This window comes from Microtus ochrogaster, linkage group LG4 (genome assembly GCF_000317375.1).
Source record: "Microtus ochrogaster isolate Prairie Vole_2 linkage group LG4, MicOch1.0, whole genome shotgun sequence".
NCBI classification, from domain to species: Eukaryota; Metazoa; Chordata; class Mammalia; order Rodentia; family Cricetidae; genus Microtus; species Microtus ochrogaster.
Genome location: NC_022030.1, coordinates 58,429,230 through 58,436,039, shown reverse-complemented (window position 1 = coordinate 58,436,039; position 6,810 = coordinate 58,429,230). Strand labels below are relative to the sequence as shown.

At 46.2% G+C, this 6,810-nt stretch overlaps 1 long non-coding RNA gene across 1 annotated transcript in view; it reads left to right on the top strand.

Annotated features, from left to right (window-relative positions):
• LOC113457666 overlaps positions 1–6,115 on the top strand; it is a 22,339-nt gene extending 16,224 nt beyond the window's left edge. The window contains exon 3 of the long non-coding RNA XR_003378184.1: positions 5,444–6,115. This is a non-coding gene — a long non-coding RNA (uncharacterized LOC113457666). The remainder of the gene's footprint in view (positions 1–5,443) is intronic.
• Positions 6,116–6,810: the final 695 nt, after the last annotated feature.

Here is a 6,810-nt window from a genome sequence, read left to right as displayed (position 1 = left end):
AAAAAGAAGAAGAAGAAGAAGAAGAAGAAGAAGAAGAAGAAGAAGAAGAAGAAGAAGAAGAAGAAGAAGAAGAAGAAGAAGAAGAAGAAGCTGATAGATGCGAGGAAGAGATAAAACACAAAGAATCAAGAAAGAGGGACCCAGGGGGTGGGGCATGACAGGAGGACACAGGTCCTTCTTGGGCTTTTATCTGCCCCCTTGTGGTCTTCAGGGATGTTGTAATTGGCCAATGATCTCTAACCTAATGTTATATTTTCAATTCACATCAGATACAAACTGGGAGATTTCTCATGGAAACAGTGGATAAAATCCTAGCAAATGCTAATAGCTCACCTCCGTTGTAGCAACCACAGAGCAGCATAGTAGGTCAGTAGGAACTGGGGTATCTAAGATCTAGTTTAGACCCCAGTGTTGTCTCTATGCTTGAGCAAACCTCTTGCCTCCATTCTGTCTTCATTCTCCCCGAATAGCCGTGAGAAGTCCATCTTTTTCCTGACTTATAAGTCTGTAAAGAAGTGATCTAATGTTAGGAAGAATGACAGCCCGAAAGAAAGTTCAGCGTGCTACCTCAACTTCCTAAGTCAGTTTCACAACTGTCACCGTCAGCGGGAGAGTCATGGACTTGGAGGACAGCTTACAGTACAGGCCTGCAGCCATCGGATCCAGGCATACAGTCAGACTTTGGGGGATGGAGCAATGGTCCCTGAGCCTCCATCAATCCCCATTCCAAGATGTCAAGAGTCAGGGGATCAAGAGAAACCCAGACCAAATGGCTTTCACAGCAGATCTGCCCTCTGGGTAACCTGCTATTCTGTTAATCCCATGCAGGGAGGGGAGAACCCAGCCTGTCTCCAAAGAGAAATTCTGCCCCTTGAGCACAGCCTGCTCCGGTCACCACAGTACCCTGTCCATCTGAAGGCCCTCACTAGATGCAGCCCCCAAAATGTGCCAGAACCTGCCTGTCTCCAAAGACTATCTGTGATAGCTGGCTAGGAGCAAAAGGAAACATTAAGAATAGTGCCCCTGGCCAGGTGTGGTAGCTCACACCTTAATCCCAGCACTTGGGAGGTTGAGGAAGGCAGATCTCTGTGATTTCAAGGTCATCCTGGTCTACAGAGTAAGTTCCTACAGCCAGGACTACACAGAGAAACCCTGTCTTGAAAAAATAAAAAATAAAACAAGATGAAAAATATCACCACGGGGGTCCAATCTGACCATGCGGCCTAGTATCCATCATCTCTTCCCCAGACTTCTTTGATGGCTTTTCCCATGAAGTCTTCCTGTGGACACTCCACTCTGCAGCATGGGCCATGTTATCATATATCATATCATATCATATCATATCATAGAATTCCTGTAGGAATCCTTTGGGTGGCTTCCCCTGTCCTCAGGACAAGATCCAGACTTCAGTCCCTTGAGTGCTCATCTTTTCCTCTAAAGCCTCCATGTTGCTCATCCCCCCTCTCACCCACCTCCATCACGTCAGCCTCCTTCCAGTTTCTCAGACCCAGCTGGGTCCTGCTATGGTGGGCCTGGACTGTTCGCTGCTACTCTCTGAGCATAGCACAGCAGTTAGCATCTTAACAAAGCAGCCACCATCACCCATGAGAGACCCACACAAGTCTAGTCTGTTGATGCTTCCTCATAGACGGAGGGAGTAAGGAGGGGCGTTCGACTTGGTTCTGAAATTTCAGCCACCCCTTCCTGCATTCCGCTCCCAACTGTGTATAACCTTGTTCCAGAGGGGCTAGAATAGCCAGGAGGCAGAAGGCTAAGGGAAGGGGAGGGTTCCATCTATGTAGCTCTGGGGAAGCCAATGACCCACTGTGGAGTGAGGCTTTTGGGTTAGGCAGATGGTTAGGGACCCTCACCTTCCTATAAGTAGGCCTCATTCCTTCGATCTTTGTTCCATCTTAGGTGACTGAGGTTTGTTCCCAACTCCCCAGGAAAAGTAAGGCAGCCATCTGCCTCTGCTTCTGGGGCCTAGTGGTTGCCTGTTCTCCTTCAGGGCCCACACCACCTTTCCCAGCCGCTCTGAACTGGTTCCCTCTGTTGTCTCTCCCTGGCCTTTAGTCTCCTCCACTAGACCTTGACTTTTCTGAGGGAAGCGTTGCATCCTTTGGCTCTTATGGCTGCCTGCTGTCCTGGTGCCTTCACCCATGTGTAGTCCCTGAGTTTTCCTCAAGTGAAGATATGAATGAATGAACGGATTTTTTTTTTTAATGAAAGCAGCAATATTGGAGGAACAGAAAAACTGACATTTTACAAGTGGAAGAAAATTGAAACAGGGTGTCAAGGGGGGTGCTTTTGGCAAAGAACGTGTGACGTTGTCCCAGAAGGGAGAAGAAGTGCCAGATTGAGAGGGAGGCTTGTGAAGTAATCCTAGCTAGGAAGCCCAAACAGCAAGAAAGCAGAGGACAGGGAGATGGCCGGCACAGTAGCCTCTGGACAGAACTCTGTATAGAGCCTGAAGCAGGCCCTGATGTTAGGCCACTTTAGAGTTGTGGGGAGGGGGGGCTGGGGAGTGGCAAACAGGAGCGGAACTGCTACACTCAGTCATTAAATCCGTCAGAACGGAACAACGGCTAAGGAAGGTGAATTTCTTGCCTTATAAACCTTCACAGTGCTCCTCTGTGCTTTGGATATGCAAATGCCTTTGCCAACCCACAGCACTCTGGGAAGGAGCAGTCTCAAAGCCTTGCATCTGCTCCGGCATCTCATCGAAGTACTCTTGGTGTGATTAACCTGAGTGGTGGCGTGCCCTTGAGGCGGCTGTCAAAAAGTCCTCCCCAGAGACTGTCGAGCCCTGTTCTAGGGCATTGAAGACGGGGAGAGGGAAGCCCAGCATTTACATGACCAGCAGGAGGCTCCCGAGGGAGACTTTAATCTCGTTTAGGTGTCCAGACACAGGCCATTAGGCAAGGGAAGGCATGCAGTGACCATTTGTACATCTAATTAAGCCCTAGAAAGAGCCCTGCTAAGGCACCTGTCTCTGGTCTGGTTAATCAGGCCCAGCTGACCTCTCTGAGCTCCTGTTTCTTTACTCCTAAGGGAGGAGACTGATATCCTCTGAGGTCCCTTCTGATTTTACTTTATGGGTCAAGAAACGAAAATTACAGAGATTCTTTGGAAATGTATCAGCAAGACCACTGCTTTGTTTTCAGGTCCCTGGAGTATATGGAGTGAGGGTGGGGAGAAATTAGTAATTACAGACTGGGAAAAAAAAATGTGTCTTAGACACAGCATTTGTCCTCTAGGGACCCAGAGTCCAGGAAAACCCAGGGAGGGCGTAGAATCCCAAAGGAGTTGGGTTAAACCTGAGAATGACAAACTCATATATTCAGATCCTGCTGTGATCATAATGCAGTTTTGTGTCTCTCTTTCATCGTGAGTGTATAGCTAACTAGTCAGAGCGGGAAGAAAGGGAAAAGGGGATGAAAGGGCAATGGACAGAGGGGGGAGGGAGAAGGCTAACAGGAGAGGTAGGAGCCACTGGTCTCTGGATATAAACACCAGACTGAGTTTGGTTAATTTATGCCCCTCTCCTTCTGTGATGGTTAATCTTGATTGCCAACTTGCTGGAATTTAGAATCACCATGGAAACAAATCGCAGGGCAAGTCTGCGAGGGAGTTTCTATATTCGGTTAAATGAGGTGGGAAGACTCACCCTAAATGTGGGCAGCACTGTTCTGTGCATTGATCCTGGACTGGATGAAAAGAAGACAGTGGCCGGAGCATCTGAATTCGTGGCTCTGTTTCCTGACTGCAGATGTCATGTGACCTGCTGCCTCAAGCTTCTGCAACCAAACTTTCCCACTGTGGTGGACTGCACCCTCATCTGAGGGACAAAATAAATCATGTTTTCCTTAGGTCACTTTTGTTAGGCATCTTGCCACAGTGATGAAGAAAGTTGCAAATAAACCTTGGCTCCAAAATAAACAACACACTGGAAAGCTAAGTGCAATTCACAAGGGCAGCAGAATCAAGACTTGAGGATAACAGGACTGGGAATATAGCTCAGTGGTAGAGTTCTTATCTAGCGTGTATGAGGCCCTAGAATCGATTCCAGTACTCTGCCAAATGGGTGTTATTTGTATGTCATGGGGAACACAATACCCAGCAGGAACAGCTCAGGGAGAAAAGATTTATCTCGGATCACAGTTTCCGAGGGTTCAGTCCATCGTGTTGGGTGGTGGTAAAGCAGCACAGTTCCCTACAGCAAGAACACTTGGTAGAGGATGCTCACATCAACATCACAGCAGACCAGAAAGCAAAGAGAGTGCAACAGGAACCACCGAGAGCCTCCTGTGATCTTCAAATCCCTCCCTTAGTGGCCCACTTCTGCCAGCCAGACCCACCTCCTAAAAGTCCCACAGCTTCTCAAGATATCAACATTAGTGAGGAATGAGCTCTCAGAGCATCAGCCTATGGGGGATTTTTCAAAAATATAATAGTAAGGTCAGGCCACTCCTGAAGTTGATTGGAATCTGATTAGTTTGGTTTTTGAAGACGAGTTTTAGACTAAACACTTATTTCAATTTTAGGATGTTAGCACTCAAAAAGAGAGCGCATTTTTCATCCAATTCCAGACATTCTACATTGGAATTTCTAGGAACAAGACCTGTGAATTTACAGGAATCCTGGGTTCTATGGTTCCAAATGTTCTGTCTTGTCAAAAAGGACAGTATATTGTTCTATTGGAGGGGGAGTGGGCCACGAGAGTGAAGTGGCTGCACTGTGAATTCATGACAAGTATGATGAAGGCACAGCACTTGGTCTTAACAAATTAACTGACTCTGGTAGGGACAGGAAGAGCAAGGCAGGTGTGGGATAATCAGCAGCTATTCACACTGTGTGAATCAGCAGCTATACCGTGTAAACCAGCAGCTATTCACACTGTGTACATCAGCAGCTATTCACACTGTGTGAACCAGCAGCTATTTACACTGTACATCTGCAGCTATTCACACTGTGTGTATCAGTAGCTATTCACACTGTGTACATCAGCAGCTATTCATACTGTGTACATCAGCAGCTATTCACACTGTGTGAACCAGCAGCTATTCACACTGTATGAATCAGCAGCCATTCATACTGTGTACATCAATAGCTATTCACACTGTGTACATCAGCAGCTATTCACACTGTGTGAATCAGCAGCCATTTTTACACTGTGTACATCAATAGCTATTCACACCATGTAAATCAGCAGCTATTCACACTGTGTAAATCAGCAGCTATTTTGTGCAAATCAGCAGCTATTCACACTGAGTAGAAGGAAACCAAATCTGAGATTTCCCTTGAATACTAACAATCTCCCCCTTCCACCCGTTGTAGGATTTCACAGGTCGCTAAGCATTTCATCCATTACTGTTTCAGCTCTCACAATGAAGAGATAGAACGAGGTGCTGTTGTCCTACATCAGTGTCTTTTGTCTTTACAGATAAAACAAAAGCACCGACACGCCGAGGGGAAATCACATGACGAGATATGAAATTAAAAACAAATGAAAAAGGAAGGCACAGTGGCTATGTTTATGTAACAGGACCCCAGACCTTAGCACAATAGGTACCACGTTAGAGGTACAATTCTCACCTCACAAGCTGGGAGGTAGGCCCCACACCTGCCAAAATGGGAACCAAGACCTAATCCATCAAATCCACCGCGGCCCATGGTTCCAGGATCCAGAAAAGGCCCTAAATATACTAACCTTGTTTTTTGGCTTCTGTAGTTCTGCTTCTTGCTAACTGTTCTTGCTAACTGAAGTGTGCCAACCGAGCTGTGGCTGGTGCATAAAAGCTAAGGAGCTGTGAGGATCTGGGCTGTGTGATGTCGGTAAGTTCCCCATATAGCTGTCAACCTGTAATAAAGACTTTCTTCCGGCTTTTAAAGCATTCTCTGGTGGACGTAGTTTGTAACGTTCACAGTAGATTCGAATCCTTTGTCTATTAGGACTTGATCCTCAGCCTCTGTTATTAGCAAATAATGTTTCAAGTAACACAAAATATATGATTATTGTAAGAAAATTAAAACAATGCACGGAAATAAACTTTGAATGTTGGAATATGTATCCCACCCTACCCAACTTGTCAGTGGTTTGTAATAAAACTTTGAATGCTGGAATATGTATCCCACCCTACCTAACTTGTCAGTGGTTTGCCGGAGTTTCTAGATTTCTCTATAAAGAAACTTCTTTTTGTAGCTTTGGAGCTCTTGTAGACCAGGCTGGCCTTAAACTCACAGAAATCTGCCTGCCTCTGTCTCCCGAGTGCTGGGATTTAAGGCGTGCGCCACCACCACCGCTGCCTGGCACCTGTAAAGAAATTTTTCTTCTCCCTCCCCCTCATCTTCTTTCCTTATCAAAGGACACACCCACCACTGTGGCTTCTTCTCCTTAAGTATATGGCTGTTTTACCTACTAACTCCTCATTCAGAGAGCTACCTCATTGTAATGAACTATGTTTGAAAACAGAATCATAACAACCTTCACAATACACTGATGATAGAAGAATATTATATTCAATCCTTGCAGGGGTGAAAGAACACAGCTGCTCAAGAACTGGGGACAACTATGAACACATCTGATAGATACAAGGGTTTTGGAGCCAGAATAACAAACTAGCTGAATACGGCCTTGAGAAAATTGTGGACCAGTTCCGGTTCAGTTTTCTTATCTATAAAATGAGAATAATAGAGCTGGGTGTGATGGTACACACCTTTAATCAAGCGCTCCAGAGCCAGGCGGTGGTGGCGCACGCCTTTAATCCCAGCACTTGGGAGGCAGAGGCAGGCAGATCTCTGTGAGTTCGA